At 38.1% G+C, this 19,183-nt stretch overlaps 1 long non-coding RNA gene across 1 annotated transcript; it reads left to right on the top strand.

Annotated features, from left to right (window-relative positions):
• Window positions 1-2,460: 2,460 nt before the first annotated feature.
• LOC107321099 lies at window positions 2,461-17,874 on the top strand. The gene is made up of 4 exons (XR_001558462.2): window positions 2,461-3,741; window positions 4,234-4,401; window positions 5,233-5,343; window positions 16,521-17,874. It is a non-coding gene; the product is annotated as an uncharacterized LOC107321099 (long non-coding RNA).
• The last annotated feature ends 1,309 nt before the right edge of the window (window positions 17,875-19,183 follow it).

Here is a 19,183-nt window from a genome sequence, read left to right as displayed (position 1 = left end):
TGTTTTTGGCAGGAGGTGGCACAGCTCTCTCCAAGTGCCTGCTGGCTGCCCACCATGTTGGGTCACTGCTTTGATTCCAGTATGTCCTTTAAGGGCAGGAACGAATCCCTTGATTCTCTTGTGTCACCTCAAGCTTTTTAAGGAGTGCTATTTGTGTCTTCTGAAACAAGTCCTATTATGCTTCTCTGGGCTGTAGAATGTCATGGGAGGACCGGGGAGCTGTTTGCTGTCATCAGAGTGCGATGCTTTTATTACATAAGAATGCTGTGGAGCTGTTGCTGATTCATTCCCCTGGTTTTCACAGCTGAGACTTCCTTGCTTTCAGATCGTTCCTGTACTTTTTTGTTTTAATAATGTTCATTTTTTGAACATCATTAAGTACAGAAAATAAATTGTGCTGTGAATTTGAAAATACCTTATTTACAAGTTGTTAGGAGCTACAGGGATAGAATCTGTAGGAATTCCTGGCAGTGCTGATTTGGAAAGTGTTTTCACTTGATGAGTATAATATTTCTCAATACAATTTTAGTATAACTACCTGTTGCAATAACTTGGAATTAGTGTTTTAAATTGCTAAGAAACAAATGTGTGAATTCCATAAACTACTCAGCTAAATTTCACCTTGAAAGTTATGTTTCTTCTCCTTTGGCAGCTGAGTATTGTTTCATTGAAGGGGAAAGTTAAAATCCTAGGAGTGGGATTGCATTAGCACGTTCTAATGGTTGTGGATCTCTGGATAAAGGCATTAGGAATTATTTATCCTTTTGTCCTAATGCAATCACAATAATGTCTTGGTGTTAATTAGTGGGTGCATAGGACAACAGACCACCTATGAGATATTTTGTGTAAGTTATTTTTACTGGTAAATGTATTTTCTGTCCTTTTAGTTTGTTCCTTTTTTTTAATTAGGATTAAAATGTGTTGAGAGCTGAAGCTCTCAAGTGAAGCTTGAAAAAGCTGTTTGCATGTTATATTGCTGTGTCTCAGGAAATTTGTTGCATTGATGCACTGCATTTTCTTACAGGTTATTTTCCTTCTATTACCTGTGAGTTTTATTGTATGATATTAATAAGAGCTGAATTTCTTACTCTCAATTAATGTAGAACACCTCTGTGGAACTGTAAGGCACAGCACTTACTACGTTAGTGAAGACATTAATGTGTATTACTGTTTTTGACTTAAGGGAACACATTTTAAATGACTTATAGATTATTCTTTTTTTAGTTACAGTTTTTCAACTTGACCATTGCTCATTACACATTTTTCCCTGCTTTGTTTGTTAAGTTAGCTCTCAATGTTGTTTTTGTTGTTTCATTGAATGCTGATTTGTATCAGTGTTTGTCCAGAGGCTTTATCAGTGTCATGGATTTGTGATTTTTGGTGACTGGTATTCCACATCATAACATCATGTAGTGTACTGGGAGTTAAAGTGTTAATGCTCCAGTACCTGTCCAGAAGAGAAGAAAAACTACATTCCCCAGGGGACTTTGTGGTCAGAGAGGACCAAGGCACGGGCAGCTGAGGAGGCTTTTCTCTTCATCACTCTTCTTTGCCCTTCCTCTCTGCTGCCCGTCCTGACTGCACACATCACTTCAGTATTACTGTAAGGCCCTCAGCTTTCAGATACTCATTATATTTGATTTATTCGCTTCAGTTCTAATTATATTGTATTATAGTGTGTTATCTTGCATTCTGATACCATATTTAGTAAATCAATTTGTTTCTCCTCAGATTTAATTATTTTGGGGTCCTCTGTTTCCCTTTTCTGGAGGTGTGGATTTTGTGAAATCCCTCCACCCCACTAGTCATGGAACCAGGCTGAACCAGCCCATAAACCACTGACAGTCAGAGCTCTAACTCAAGGACATTAACACTTATCTGTTCTCTGAATGCCTTCTAGTTCAAGGAGGAATGTGAGAGCTGAAAAATAACTTTGTGGAATCACTGCTGGCCTTGCTTTATGTCTTTTGGTGTTTGTGCCTCTGTTCATCGGCAGTGTAAGATATTTTTCTCCCTTTCTACTCCTCCCTTTTTCCTGTTTCTGTCCCTCAGTCATCACATACTTCCTAGTGCTGCATCGCTGAGATTTTTCTTCTCTCTGCTGCCTGTGATTAAACACCTGGAACATTTCCAGCCTGATGACTGCACAATTTTGTAATGAAACTCCTTTGAGATTTACAGCAGTGAGGCTGTTTCCTGAAATGCATTGCTCTGAAGGAGTCAGACATTATGTGCTCTAATTTTTTGTGTAGGTTTTGAGAATGCTTGGCATAGTAAATGCATTATTACTAACAGAGTAATAGCAACAATCTGCTTGAGGTCCCATAGTAGAAAAATGTTTGTTACAAATTGTACAAAATTCTTCATCAAGAAAACTATTTTTCTTTCAGCTGAAATACGCTCTCAACTGATTGTTTGCCCAAGGAGGCTGTGGATGCCCCATCCCTGGAGTCATTCAAGACTAGGCTGGATGTGGCTCTGGGCAGCCTGGTCTGGTGGTTGGTGACCCTGAAAGTAATGGGGGGGATTTTGATAGAAGATGTTAGAGCTACAACATAACTTTGCTGAATTGCTATCCAGTCACAATTGTTGCATCTGATTCTGCATTACCTCCTGTGATGAATGATAGAGGGCAATTAGTGGAGGTGTGAATTAAACTAAACCTTCTGCTTAAGAAAGAATATTCAGATATGCCTTACTGGGTAGAGAATGCTGCATGATATAAAGCTTCTTCAATAATGTTGTAAGATTTAGAATGCAAGGTGTCCTCTGAAGGCTCTATTTTTTGTTACTTACCTCCCACACAAGGCTGTGTACCTTGATAAAATACCGTGTATCAGTCATGTCAGTTTCATTGCCACCAGGCTTGTCTCACAGAGTTTGAGAGCCATTTAGGATAAAGCTGCTAGTAATGTGACTCACCAGCTGAGACTGTGTGGAATTCAGAGACAGTTCAGTGAATGCTCTTCCATCTTGGTGAGGGTTTGGAGAAGCTTTCAGTCAATGCAAACAGATTTTCATTTGTAAGATAGCCAAGTTATTTTTGTCTTAAATTCAAGTGCCAGAAAGCACCACCAAAACCAAAGAAGAGAGCAAAAGGATCCTCCAAAGCCCTGTAAGACACAACAGTAACAACAGGTTATTGGCAGCACTGTGACGGATCTGCTGAGGAACTGGGCACTGAGAAAATGAAAACGTGTTAGAAAAATACATTGTCTCAGAAAAAGTAGCTAGTATATTCCATACAGCGTGATTCCAGTTGGTGCCTTTCTGGAAGTTTCTGGCAGTTTCTTACAGATTATCAGAAGTCTCTTCATCTAATTCAGCATTTTATACTATAGCTTAATTTGATGTGATCGTGAGTGTTGTGATTCAGCAAATCTAGCCTAACTAATGTATTATCAGAGAATGAATTTAAGATTTTTAAAAAGCAAATAGTAATGTTGTTTCCTTATTATTTATTTTTATCCCTTCTGTACTTTTTTCAGTCTCCTGTCTTTATCCTCTGTCCCTCTTTTCCCTCCTCTGGCCTTTATTCTTCTCACAGGGCTCATATTTTCACTCCTGTTATCTTTTATCCTGCTTTTCCCAGAGTCTTCTTTTCTCCTCCCTATCTTCCCACTTCAAATACTTTCTCCCCAGCCTCATGGAGCATCATCACCGCATGGGGAGCTGTTGCCCAGGAAACAGTATGATGTCATTGCACTAGAGACAATTGCCATGGTTACTGAGTTGACTGAGGTAACTAGAAATAAAGGAGTTGTTATCAGAGCAGAGCCAGGAAATGTTCCTTTTAATGGGAATAATACAAGAAAGACACTTCTCATGTATTCATGTTCCAGGACGGTCTGCCTGTGATTCAAAGTCCCCAATTATTTTTCTGATGTGGTGTGCTCGATTTGAGCTTCTTTCAATTGGGCTGAGGGATCTTGCTCATCTGTTTCTATCAGCATGCCACCAAAAATGGAAAAAAGAACTATGTAGTCCTGTGCTTCTGTGTAATGCATTCCCACCTGTTGTTGCTGTTTGCTTTTTCCTGTTTGGTTTCTTTTTTTTCTGTGATGAATAGTCCAGCCCAGTTATTATCCCAGCTGATGTCAGAGATATGCTAACAGTCAATGTTACATGTCTGAGCTTGCTCCATCTGCCCCAGGCTCTGTCTCTAAAAGACAAGCTATAATTTGTTTTCCCCTTCTTTTCTGCCTTTTACCTGATTTTTGTTTTTCATTGTAGTTATTGCTGGAGTTCCAGGAAAAATTCAGTGTGAAAGGTGAAGAAGAGATTTAATAAAAACTAGGAGTCAGCTGTTAGAGATGAAGAAGGATATGCAAGATTGCACTTCACTGAGAGCAATGTGAAAACGTGTGTAGCTGATCATGTTTCATGTGAGGAGGCAGGAAGGTGAATAGTGGTAACCGTTTATCTTAATAAGTATTACATGTGATGTGCTGATCAGTACTCTGGCAGAATGTTGTCTATGTATAAATATATATGTTTATATATTTCTTTTTTATTTAAATATATACATTTCTATTTACTTTTTCAGACATTCTGCAATTTGGGTGAATTACGTGTCTAAGATAAAATGTGCACATGTTAAGAGTGATTACCCCTACACATTAAGGAGGGTCTCTGCTCTCAGTACCTGTGCAGGTTCTCAAGCACTCACTAGAAACTGTAGTCACGAACTTGCCATTAGTTACCCAGGAAACATACACTTTCTGATGCTACCGTGTTTGTTGAGCCCCAAGTTGAAAACTCTTGTGGGTTACCATACCAGTAACTGTGGAACTGAAAACAAGAATTCTATCCAAAAAGGTATGGAGTGTAGTGCTGGCAAATATCTGAGGACAGAAATTTTGGAGTTGCTGAAATGCTGACTGAAATCCAGGGCTCCCAAAATGTTGGGAGGAGACTGGAATTAAAACAGCATCTAAAGTTTGGCAAAACTGGGTGAAGAGTAGGGAAGAGAGAATGTAATTCCACTGGGAAAAGAGCAGAATTTTCCAGGCTTAGCTATGAGGGGGAAAAAAAAAAAAAAAAAAAAAGACAATTGCAAATTTTGGGGCTGAAGTAGTAAAAAGCTTTTATTATAGTTTATCTTTTTATTCTCTTCCTCATTCAAGTACTATTTGTATAACTGTTTATTTGCTCACGGTACTGCACAAAGTAATATCAACCTCTCAGCCAAAGTAACTGTAAAATAAAATTGTGTTTCGCATCTGTATCTAGGTAGGCCAGCAGGAAACAGCAGCTGTAAGAGATCAGATGGCAGCAAGATAAAACAGATAATGGAAGTGAAAAGTAGCAGTCAGTCAGCACTGAGAGGCTCATAACTGTCAGGTGAGAGACGTGGGTAAATTCTAAATTTCTAACCTGATAAATGTTTATTAGTTAATCAATATACAGTGGTGCTATTTGCAAATCTTTTGGGGTAGGGGACTAGCATCACTGTGAAATGTGGGTCAATAACTATGGAACTTCCTGGACTCACAATTCTTTGGTTGCTAGAATAGAATACTGTTGAATCTGATATTGAAGTGATATTTGATTCTTACTATGAATGATGACTGGAGTTACTTTTCCTGTTAAGTAAGGTTCAGAATGACCCCTTGAATTTGTGTTTTTGTTCACTACCATACAATATGGGTTTATTTAATTTAAATACATTTAAAATATTTAGGTTTAAATCACCCTTATTGGTAAAGAATGAGAAAGAAACAAGAAGGTGGAGTGTGTTTAGCTGTCAGGAAGGTCAGTAATTGTATTCAGTGATATAGAAATATTAGAGATCTCATACTGATAAAGAATTACAGGTTTGTTTTCTACTACTGTCTACTGCTTGGGATATCTGTATATGAAAATCATTGTGTAGTACAGTGAGTCACCATTCACTGTTAGAGGATGGACAGTTCTACAAGCAGTGTGATCTCAGCTTTTGCTGAGCAATGCTTCCATCTACTGGAGAACTCTCTTCTCACACTATTCACTCTACTGTATTCTTAGACCCTGTCTTGATAGTTAAAACCCCCCAAATATTTATTGTTCATGAATTATTCCGATATCAAAATAGTTCCTCTGTTCTATCAAGTAGCTAACACAAAGTGCTTTTACTTCTTTGCAGTTGAAAGATGCATAGTTTTCTAGTCATACTCTGTTTTGTTGTTTGTTTTTGTTTTTTTTTTACTGAAATGCAGTTCTTAAGATGGTAGTAATATAAATTAAAGTACAAAATGCAAAAATATTTGCTAGAGAGTGATTGTGTGATTTGAGATGTGAAATAATGATTTCAGGATTACCCTCATACTCTTTATGAACAATCAGGATCGAGGCAGATATCCACTGAGACAGAACATATATTAGTGTTGGGATTAGAGAATTAGGCTCAGTAGTATTTGCACTGCTATTGTGCATCAGTTTGCCTGTGCTTTGCAAAGGTCACTGTAGGAGGCGATCAACACTACTTTGATCAGTACTGATCTGCCATTTAGGGAAGTGAAAGTTTTTTTTCTTCTGGCTGAGAAGCAAAAATAGAAATAGAGGCTTCTGGTTTTCTTATTAGAATCTCCCTGATTCCATAAGCACATTTAAGTGTGTGATTAGAAAACTAAGGAATAAACCTGTAAAATAGTAATAGTATCAAAGTACCTTTGGACTTGATAGGATGCTATTACAAGTCAGATAACGGCTTGGGTTGGAAGGGACCTCAAAGCCAACCCAGTTCCAAACTGTGCCATGGGCAGGGACACCTCCCAGCAGAGCAGGCTGCCTAGTGCACATCCAGCCTGGCCTTGGGCCCTGCCAGGGATGGGGCAGCCTCTAAGTTGAGTTTCTTCCTAATGTCTAATCTAAACTTACCCTCTTCTAGTTTTAAACCAAAACAGCTTATCCTGTTGCTACGCGAAATAAATATAACAAATAAAAGTGATATCTTTATATGGAATTATATATACATTTTAAAAGTTTATATATAGGACTATGTACTATCAAAGTTTTATAGGAATGCATATATAACTACATAAATGTGTGTATGCAACATAATCACATATGAATATAATATAGTAAGTAAGTAACCAGTACTTAGCTCATTGCTTCTATGAAGAGAACACAATGTCAGTGCACCTTGTCCCTTCTTAACATTCAGTCTGTGTGGTTCTGTGCCCTTTGGGATCATTAATACTCTAAGATAAGTATCTTCATTTGTTCACGTGAAATCTTGATGAACTTATATGATGTCCTTCAGTAAATAACTTTGTAGAATTCATCAGCTTTCACATTTCATGTTACCTTTAAGCTACTTGAAATACCTGTGCTTTGTAAACTGCTTTGTTTTTCAAGCGTTTAACTGGATTATACAGTAGCCATTCCAGGTACTCCTCGGTTTATGGCAGAGAGCTTGAAAGATGCACTAAAGCACAGGAATGTGTTTTAGAGGTTTAAGTATGTTCTATATTCTGTTAGGCTTTTTTAAATGACTGAAATGGTAAGAAGCCATAGACTTCAGATTGGCATTGGTTATTCTTCCACTGTTAAGGACAAATAGTTCAGGGTGTTTTCCATTTGTAATACCATGTTTTATTTGTAAACTGGTCAGGTGTGGGGGTGTTTCTGTGCTGTTGGGAAAGTAAGCAGCTCTGTATTTCCAAGTATAGTGCATACTGTCTTCAGTGTTTAGAATGTGGGGAAATTAATCTGTAAATGCTAGCAGCACTACAGCCCAAGTCCTAAATTGATGATTTACGTGGATAAATGATTACTGCTAACCTTTGCAGCCAGCAGAAGCTGAGTAGAACTAACTGAGCTGAATGTGTGGTTAAAGAAATTATGTGAAGCTCTGATGCAGAAACTTGGATATTAGTAGCTCTGTTATTACTTCATTTGAAGAAGCAGCAGTATTGTTTTAGTTATTTAATAAGAAGGATTTACTTGGAGGTCAAAAAAACAAACAAACCTGTCATTCCATCATCTACAAGCCTATGAGCAATATACATATAGTAAGAGAAGGAAGAAGTGCTTTCCTCTAAGTAACCATGCAGGAACACATTCCACTGCTGATGTACATTGCACTGTACACGCTTTTGTCCAGGAGTGTTTTGGCTGCCAGTATCATCGTGTTTTGCCTGCTGTCCAGAGCCTTAGCAGACTGTGACTTACACAGGATGGTCTGTGAATTGTGAGCTGAGCTTTTGTTTCTTGTTACTACTGAATTCAGACGGAGCTGCTTACTGTCAGTGTCAATGGGTGCACGTGCTCTTGCTGCTTCAAATAGTTTCTCAGAAAGTAAGAATTCAGTATGAGGTCAATCGGCAACTTCAGTATTCATTACAAGTCTACTCAGAGTGGCCCCAGTTGCCTGTTGTGTGATGTGGCTGTAATTATAGACAGTGGTGTGTCCTGGGAAATGTTCTCTTGCGTGTTTTTCATCTCCTAGGACTGCACACATAGGGAGCTTGTGTTATTGACTTAAATGTGATTGAAATAATAAATCACGATCAATTTTTTATTAGAATGAGCTCTCTATTCCATTAAGAACATGAATACATTCTTGTTACACTGCTGTTGTCTGCGCCAAATTCATAAAAGCTCAGAAGAATTTTTTTCATTTGTTAAGGTAAGAGGCAGAAAACGTTTGAAGGTATTCCCCTTAAGAAGAGATTTATACAATGCTAAGCACAGTATGATGCTCCTTAAATATGAGGATTATATTGGTTAATTCAAAGAAATAAAAATGTCACTGTATGTAGAGGAAGAAGGGAGAGTAAATATAGATCTGAACAGTTGAGTTGCATGGAAATCAACTTACTTTTCAGTTCCTGGAAAGTGAGAATTGCAGCTGATTATTTATGACTGCTGTGTGCTGTAAAACTTTGTTTCTGACGCACCATTTTACAAGTTTAAAGCAGCTTTAGAGGCTGCTGCATTCTATGCTCTTCTGATGCTGTGTTGTATGATGTCAACATTTGTTTTGAATATCATTCTATTGTAAGTCTTATCAAGTAGCAGCAGAACTGAATTCATTGTAATGCTCTTGATGTTCAGTTATGCTCAGCTTGGCATGATAGCTGTTATGAAGTCCATTTGCACAAGCTCGTATGATTTAACAGTTTTGCTCTCTTTTTCACTATGCCACCTGTAGTGTTTGAGTACACGTCTTAACTACTCGCTTTTATTCTGTTCTATAGGGTTTCTAGAGAGATCTTTGACAATAGTTGTCCTGTTGCACATTTTGGTGCTCTGTCCACCTTCTTCTCTCTGTCTATTAGATTTTGTTTCCTGGTGCTATTAGTACTTTCACTGTATTTCTTGTGTTCAGAAGGAACAGTGAAGAACTCTTTCTGTGGTTGGAGTCATTTCTTTCAGAAGGTTTTGTTTACTTTAGCTAAACAAGCCAAGCAGACAAACACCAACTGAAACAATGAGAAGAGGAGGGGGGGACTCATTCTGGAACATACTGACTCAGTTAAAAAAAAAAACAACACTCCCTTTTTGTTTTACTGAGTCTCTCCAGGTTGTGTGAGTGTCTGTAGAACAGCATCTGTGTTTCTCTCCTCACAATGTTGATTTTTAAGCATTTCTTAAAAGAGAAATTTTCATCTGGTTTGTTTCAGTCAAAGCTCTAGAGACAACACTCGCAGAGTAAACGTGATTCTCATGTCACCATGCAGTATATCATTAGCACCAGTCTGTTTCTCTCTTTTGTCCCTGATCCACAATCTTAATGACCCTGGAGTGTTTGTTGTTGTCTTAATAGTGCTATGGAGTCAGCCAGGGTTTACATGGTATTAATTAGATTGCTTGTTTCCAAGGATATGAACAAAAATTCTTCACCTTTTCCACATCCATTCCTACCTCCATGCTAAAGGCTGGTGCAGACACAAAGTTTGTTTGCTGTTTTTTCCATCTGTGTAATAGTATGCTAAGGTTTTGGGGAAGACAGTCGGTTCTTTCATGCTAAGAATGCATGTCCAAATGTATGTCTTGTTCCACAAAACTACATTTATATATATTTATATATATGTGTGTGTGTGTGCTGAATGAATAGTGATTGTATGAACATTTGCAGCTGAGAAGAACTATTTGTAGAAACAGATTTTTGAATAATACTTGTAGCTTTTCTGCAATGCATAAAAAAATCAGAAGGTGCTGCATTGTAACAGATAGTAGAGTTCCCTGCCTTTCTCTTCCTTCTGATTTAGTTGGAAGTACTAGAAAGATATGAAGTCATTACCCAATCAGAAAAGTGATTGGATTATCAGTATTTTGTAAACAATTAATGTAATGATTGAGTAATTTCTAGTGAGTGCCTGATAAAGAGGTAGACATCCACATGACTTTGTGACCAACAACTTTCAGCTGCCACCACTAAAATGGTCTCAGCTCAAGTCTCCCTGAAGCTGTAACATCCAGCAAACTGAGTTTTCCCCTCTCTGCCTCTATTGGTACCATCCAGAGTGAGTCTGAAGCCAATCATGGAAGTGGAAGGAAAAAGCAGTAACTCCTTATGTATTTGAAAGTATGACTGTTCCTTAAAACTAAGAGGTGATTTACCTTTTAGAGTGTTGAATGCACAATAAGGATATGGAAGATCTGAGTAGGAAATCCACAGAGCATGATTTTTTACAAAGAGGGAAGCCTGAAAGTATGTGCAATTGCCATGTCAAGATAATGTTATGGGACAATTCAAAATCCTACCAGTATGCAGAGTTTTCTGACTCTATTTTCTCTTGGTCTATTTTTTTCTCTTTTTTACTTTGCAAGTGGAGCTTTTGTATTTGTTGTGAAATAGAATGTTAGAGGCACTTAAGATTAAGTTATGTCCGTGCATAGGGGATGTACAAGTTAGTTATGCCTGTGCATATTCATCAAAAGGGTGATTTTTCTTCAGTGCAGTTTACGTAGTTAAACATTTGTTTTTTGAGATGTGGGATATTTTCTTATGATCTGTAGAAGATTTGGCAAAGTGCAGAGACACAGCTGTCATAAAGACAGTTGGTTTTATGTAATAAGTTGTTGCGTAGGAAAACATGAAACAGAATCAGCAGGTGATTTTTTTTCTTCAAGATGAAGCAAAGTGCAGATTTACTGGTTAAATTCAACTCCAGGAATATAATCCCACTTTTTCTCTATTTAGGTGGATAACAGGAACTTAATACAACTACACTCATATGAAATAAGTGAGGTTAGTCTCAGGATTCTTTTTGTTGGAATAAGGATCACTGACTTAGTTGCACTGTGAACTTTACAGATACTGATGGCTGCAGCCTGACCAATTTTATAAACATTAGGGAAGGCTCTCAGTGATTCTGTGACTGCTCTGGTCCTTGCTTTGTCAAAGGGTAGTTCACTGTGTTTTTAAACCTTGTCATCTGGGATCTCTGGCATGGCTCTGTACACAGCACACATGTAGGCCTTATTGAAATGTGCTTGATGAGTTTGTTGCCAGGGAAACTTAAGCAATTAAGCTCTGGAAACATAATTCATAGGAAGCAAATATTAGCTATTAGCATCTACTTTTTTCCATTAGTGCCATGAAACCTATATGAAGTAGCCTTGCAGTTTCTTAGCTAATGGAAATGATGTAACTAGAGAATAAAAAGGTATAATGTGAAATTATAATTCACTGAACTCGAAGTGTGGATGGAGTGCCAACAATGTGGGACTGGCTGTTTTACACTCTCCATTGATGATTTATTGAAAACCTGATTGTCCTGTTTGTGTTATTGTATGTTATGAACAACACTGAGAGTAAGCCTTTAACAAGGAAAGAAAGATCAGGTCTGCTTTTTCCAAGATGTCTGTTTGGAATGTGAAGATAAAAGCTGAGTGTAGGAAAAAGAACAGGGAAGTATTTTCTATTGTTTTAATACCTATGACATTTTAAATTTGACTTCCCTGGATACAATGTCCTCTTTAATATATAATGCCCATTATATATTTCATTGTAATTAACTAAAACAGAATGTGGTTATAGGTAACTTCAAAAAATTAATAATTTTATCTTTTGACCAATCTCAATATCATCTTAAAATCTAGAAGCTGGTTTTGTTCTAGTAATTACACTGGATTCATTACTTATTTCACATTAATTCTGCCGAGCCCTTAGTAATTTATTGTAAAGAATTAATTGCAGCAACACACGCAGTCTGTGCCAAACTTCCACTGAGTACAGATATTTCTATAAAAAAAATAAGGGCTTAATTTTTGCCACTCCTGAAATGCCATCCAGCACCATGGATAGTCAGAACCCCATGGCTGGCCTCTGTTATTCATATGTTGTGGTTATATTTGTTCTGCCTGAACATCAGGAACTCAAAGGGAATTCAAAGGCACTGCTTTCCTTTCAGCTGTTCCATTGATTTTGAACTACCCATTCTATATTTGAGAGGAGAAATAGTGTTGCTCTGTAGGCAGGAGAGTGGAGCGGAACTGTTCATTTTACCATATTGAGGTAGCAAAAATCTGAGTCATCCACAGCCTAATATTATAAATCAGTTGTGGTTAGTTGATGCAGTCCTCTGTTGGCTTTGTTCAGACTTCATACAGTCGCTATACCCGTAGCTTCAGAGAGAGGTCTATATGAGAACTGAGCAAATAGTGACTAGGAGCTTCCAGACTTTGCCCCCATAGCCCTAATGTAGTTTCAGTTAGCACACATGCAGTTTCTGTTCAGATAAGTCACAATGAAATAGTGACACTGAAGCAAATGTTGCTTTCTCCGGGGTTTTATGGGACTTTGCCTGATAACAACCTCAAGGATTGGACAGTGAGCGAGTATTTAGAAGGGAACATATGACGCAGTTGTGTAATTGTGAGAATGTGTGTCAAAACTCTCTGATTTGCATGCCTCTGACAGGGACAGGCCTGCAGAACAGCTTCATGTGGCAAGGTGGTCTTTGAAGAACAGGAACTGTATCAGAGTTCTCCAGATAACATAGTTTGAAATGAGCCTCCAGAGATCACGAAGGACAGGCTGAACTTTTAAGTTAGATCAGATTGCACAGGGCGTTGTTCAGTTAGGTTTGAAAGTCTTCAAGAGCAGGGATTTCTCAGTCATTCTAGACAACCTATGTCAGGGCTTAGCCAATTACACTAATTTTTTCCCCATTTATCAAATCATAATTTCTCTTGCTGCAGTTTTTACTTCTGTCCTTTCACTGCACACTTCTAAGGAACTTCGCTCTGTCTTCCCTGTAAATGTGCTTTTGTTGCTTGATTACAGTAATTCAGTTCACCTTCCAGAGCTTTTCTCTGGAGGGAAAACAAATTCAGGGCATTCAGCCTCTCACAATCCAGGCACTTAAATATTTTTATGAATCAGTATCTTTTTGGTACTGAAAGATTCCAAACTGGATGCAGTGCTCAGGGTGCCACCCCACAAGCCTAAAGTAGGGTTTGCTTTCTATCACTCTGCTAGCTGTGCTCTTGCTAATGCAACTCTTTATGTGCTTCACCTCACCCTTGCCAAGAAATGTTGCATTTGCAGACTTGTGCTGATTTTCCACTGTGAACCTCTGTCATGTCTCATGGTGTTTGTTACATCCCAGATGCAGAAACAGTGTCCTGAATCTTGAAGGATTCTTGCTGACCTATTCCTGCAGCTAGGTGAGATCTCTCTGAATGGCAGCGTATGAATTGGCCTCTTTAGTTTAGTGTCATTGGTGAGCTTGAGGACAGTTGCATCCTGTCCCATTCATTGAGGGAGGATCATTGATGATATTAAACAGCACTGATCTTGATAGAGGTTGTAACCAGCTTAGTTAGACTTAGAACCATTGACCTTTGAGCCTGATGGTGCAGCCAGTTTCTCACCCACCATTTAGCTCACTTATCTACTCCATACACCCCCAGTTTATCTACAGTCATATCAAAAGCTTGCTACTCCATGCTTACAGAAACAGTTTTTTATTATGGAAGGTGGTCAGATTTATTGGGCATGATTTTCACTCCGTATATCTTCAATAGCTGTTCCTAGTCACTGTTTTTTCACTCATGTGCCTGGAAACACCTTGTAAGAGGATACGTTCCTCTCCAAATACAGATAATTCCTAAGACATGCAGCATGCATCCAGTCAATTTTGGTAGCAGAATTTAACTGTTGCAGTAGGAAGCTGGCCAAACAGCTTAGGAAATCCTGTCTTAGTACCCAAAGAAAACATTGTCTTGTGAGTTGAATCTGGGGGAAAGTGGGATAGCTAGCAGCTTATGTCTGAGGTAGTGCATGCCAGCAAACATGATATCACACCTGTATGTATCAGACAGGGCACTGGTGCGGTATATATGCTAACTGATAGCATGGTGTACTGAAAGAATATCTCCAGATGTGCTGCATCCCTCTATAAAGTAAAGAATCTGGAGATTTGTGGGGAGAATTATTATCTGAGATAAGCCTTCTCCAAACTGAATGTCACATTGGGTACAGCGAGGACATTTGTGCTTCATGACTGCCTGAATACTCTGCCATTTTTGATCTACCATTCCCAAATACCATTTGCTAGACTGTGGCAAAAATCAGCATGAAACCGCCTAGCAGCTGTCCTGCAAGCTGATCTTTTCCTTTGAAATCTAGCAGTAGAGGTGCATACAGATTCTCTTTGTTGAGAGCACAAGTTCCTACTCATCATAGAATAAGTCTAGTTTTAAAGAAGACAGAAACAAAGGTGCAATGGATGGAAAAGGCTGTACAACTTGACCTTTTCTTAGAGGCTGATGAGATAAGAATCAAACTTGTCAGTTTACACAGTATCTTGGTCTGACAGAAAAGTCCAGAGTACGAGATTACACTGCAAATGTATAGGAACTATGATTAAAAAGAGGATTTTGGAGTGGGAAGGACACTGTGTTATTGGGTAATCTGGGGAGGTAGCAGCCCATGCAGAGCAGGCACTGAGTGATGAGGAGGGAAGCCTTGGAACCTGTGACTGCTGCTGTTCTATTTTCAGGTGGTTTGAGGCTTAAAACCTGCCCATCACTCTTTGGAATTTGACAGCAGCCACATGGAATTTTCTTGGCCCTTTAGTATGGGTGCATACATAAGTGTTTGTAACAGTATTTACTGTTGGCCATAGCTTTTTTTGATTGTCACTGATAGGAGTGATACCTTTTCTCAAACTGCTGAGCTCTGTAGGTCATTGCTTTACTATTGCCAGCTCTGACAGTGACAGTTGTCCTGTTGTATCTGCAATGTATTGAACAAGTTTGTCCTGATGAATTCTATTTTAATAGTGATTTTGCTCATAAGGGCCACCTTAGTTTTGTTATGATCTTAAGTAACCCACGTTCTCAGATTCACTGAAGCATCTGATCATGATGGGTGAGTCTTACATGGTAAAAGGAGTCACTCTTCTATTATTGCTAGTTGTTCTGGACTTTTAATGAATCATTAACAGTAAAGTAATAGCTGCTCTTAATCAGTTAGGTGACCTGTGATTGTTCGTAATAATTAGTGCTCTCTACCTCTTGTGATCTCTGAGAGCAAGGGTGTGTAAAAGTACTATTCAAATCAAATAACATAATTTATAATGAACAAACATGAAAATATCTTGTTATGCTTGGAGACAGCTTTCTTAGAGGATTTCTTATTACTGATATGCAGGAAATCTGTTAGTAAGTGGCAACAGAGCACATAAATTCATGTTTCTAGTTAACAAAAGAATTCCAACACATTACAGATCTGCAGTTTTCCAGCACAAAATCTTCAAAATTTTTTAAATATAAATCTGTGGCTTACTCACTCTTTGAAGTATTCAGATTGAATTTTACCTGTGAGCACAAATGGAAACTCAAGCTTTAATTGTCCCTCGGGGCTATACCCAAAGTGCCCTGGAATGTAATCTCTTGTTCCATCAGTGATCTTTGCATGGTGTTCCTGAAACATTTGCACTTCTTTTGCATGAGCAAAAGTAGTTTTGCATGAATAGATTGTAAGCGTGTTTTCTGAAGTAATGTGTTCCCTCTAGATTTGATCTATTTGGATGGCAATGGAAGCTGCATTCTTATCTGGGGTAACTTAGCTACTCAACATGATCTACATAGCCAAGTCTTTCAGTCCTCATTAAGGTATCCAGTAAACAGGATCTTGAAGATATGGAACTTCGTAACTAACAATTAAAAATATGTTCCAAATTTTACACACGCCCTTCTTAAACACAGTGTACTTCTATACCGGAAATATTGTGAAAGTAAAGAGTAATTTGAAGTGGACAAACATCTTTCTCTGAGCATGCATAGAGGACCTGTCATCAATACTTCCCTTCCTTGCCCAGTTACCACCCAGTTCATATTAATTTTTACTGTGTCCTAGTCTATCAAGAAATTTATTCAATTATCCTTATTTCTGATGGATCACCACATAAGGATTTTACATTGTACATCAGGTGACAAGCTTGTTGGAGAAAGGATACTGACACAAATGATGGTGTTAAATACATGGTAATTATTATCAATAGTAATAGAATAATAGAATGAATGGTTGCTGAATAAGTTGGATATAGTCACAACCTATTCTGATCTATTCTTTACAGATGATGCTGAGCCTTGATGTTTCTGAGATCTAAAGGGACTATCAAAAGCTATTGAAGCCCATGGGAGTTTTTGTTTTCCAACAGTATGACTTGGAAATAGAAGCAGTTGATACGTCTTGATGCTAAAGTCTTACAGTGCTATTGATTTCCCTCTATGTTTCCATCTCTGGCTACAAAGAGGAAAACTGGAAGTGTTGCATCCTTGTAGAACTGAACCTTAGGGGGAAAAAGGTCATTTTCAGGAGTCTGTTTCGCTTCTTTCAGTATTGTCATAACTCTTCTGTATCTGGATATATTTATTTTTCCATTTAACATAATTGAACTGAAAAGAACTGGTATATGATACAAAAAGTGCATTCTAGATTTCAGCTACAGATTGTGCAGTCAATTGGATGAATGAAAATATTACACTAATGACTTCTTTTGGTAAAACATGTTCATTTTTTAACAAGTGCTGACATCTCAGAGCGAGAGCCCAGTGCGGTTGAAGAAAGCAGAAGGGGTGTAATGCTGATATTGTATTTCCATTGAGCTAATCCTTGGAGGTTTGGTTTAGGAAGGAGCAGGACAGCTTCAGGAGCTGTTTCAAATTTTGATGGAGAACATCCATAACTGGGGATCACTTCCATTTCCTGCATTCTGTAGCGGATTGGGAATACCAGCTCATCCTGTTAATCAGGCTTTCTGGGTGTTTTGAGTTGTCAGATACCAGGTAAGATATGGCTTTTGAAGCCAGCATATTCCTAGATATTTTCTTTCTTGTGCCTGAGTAGCAGTGCATTCTTTAGCTGGTAATCAGCATCTGTGTTCCCTTCCCTTTAACAAAGGAGACAAGTGTCAATAACATTGAGAATGCTAATATCTTCTTAACTACTGCCTTTACTTTAAGCATGGTTTCAAATTAAAAGTTCTCTCAACACTATTTGGACTATGATGTCTAAAATATCCACAATATGTCTACCTCGGGGATTTAGCAGTGCCAAAATTAGAAAAGCTGATTTGTTTCTGTAAGGGTTAGATGGCTTGAGGAGGATGAGTAGTTTAACACAACTGTCACTTTGTCTGTCCTTCCAGTTCATCTTTTCACAATAGAATGTGAGGAAACAAACTTTACCGTACCTGTGAAGGTGAAGCAGTTCTTTTTAATGTGCTGGTATCATCAAACACACATAGAAATGTAGGTGATCAATCCACGCCTAAGTTAAATTCCCAGAAATATCCACACCCATGAATATGTCATCACTCTATCATGCCCTGTCACTCTGATATACACAGCAAAATACCCACATAAATGCAGATGTTATACGGACTGGTAAGCATGTAAACTGTGAACTGAAATAATACCTGTATAGATGTAAACTATAAAACTGTAAATAGATAAAACTATAATAGATAAAACTGTATATAGATAAAACTATAGAACTCTGAGGTGCTCTAAGATCCCTTCCAGAAATGCTCAGCATTCTTCAAAATGATGATGAACATCTTTCCAAAGGCTGCTTCCTATTGATCTTCCTTATCATGGGGAACATTTGAGTGGTTAATATTATAAATTTAGTAAATCTTCACATCTATTTTGGCAGTACAAACAAGATTATAAAATTAATTTATATTGTACTGTCACAAATGGAAACATCTGCACTACACACCTCACTCAGAGTGGCAGGAATATAATATCAATATATCAATATTATTGATATAATATAGCTATGATGTTGTGATTTAACAGAAAATTAACAAGATGGCTGGATACACTTAATTATTTGCAGCACAGGGGGGATGTTTAAACACACACACACACACACACAGGAGACCCTCCTGTTGAGTCAGGCTCAGAGCAGACCCCTTGTTTTCTAAACTCCTTGAATTACAGGTAAGTAGCCTGGGTGCAGCTGGATCTACTCTTAGTCTCAGGGCTGGTCAATGGTATTTTATCCAAGGGATCGTATGTGTACAGTCAATCTAAGCTGTCATCATCATGAAGCTAACAAAGCTTAAAACAAAGGTCTGCATTGTGTCTTAACATCAAGATGCAAGGGATCACTGTGCAGGTGTAAGTAACCTTGAGAGATGTCCCTGATCAAGGGAAGATCCTATTCTGCAGCCCACTATCCTGCAGGAGAGTTCACTATTTTTGGGGTAAGATGATTGACTCACTGTCATACTTTGTTTTTAGGTGCATGCTCAATTGGCCCACAACTGTTGAACTGGATGTTTGCTAACAGTTCTTGCAGTCTGAGTCAGGTTTGTGGTTGTTAATTTATTTTAGTGAGGGAGTTTTCAGTATCACTGCTGGTTGTCTTCCTGTGCAAGGCCAGGCTGGGGAAAGAAGTCTGGGGAGTGGGAAGCACATTGTCAGAAGCAGTCACAAACTCTTGCTGTTGCTGACCCTTAGCATAGTAACAGAAGGCTTCATTAAATATTTTGAGCAGATTTTATGTAGCTACTTGATTTGGATTGGTCACCAGACTACTACAAAACTCTGGAAGTACTTCTAGTCAATGATGTAGAGTTAAAATTATAATTGGAGTAAAAAGGAAATGCTAGTAAAAACATAGATTATGAGGCAATAATCCAAGTCATAAGTTTGAGTACAGGTTGATTATTTTGAGCTATTTAACTTGCTTAGCCATAAGCCTCTTGTGTCGTTTTGGATTGTAGTT

This window comes from Coturnix japonica, chromosome 15 (assembly GCF_001577835.2).
Source record: "Coturnix japonica isolate 7356 chromosome 15, Coturnix japonica 2.1, whole genome shotgun sequence".
Classification (NCBI taxonomy): domain Eukaryota; kingdom Metazoa; phylum Chordata; class Aves; order Galliformes; family Phasianidae; genus Coturnix; species Coturnix japonica.
This window is presented reverse-complemented; position numbering and strand designations above follow the sequence as displayed.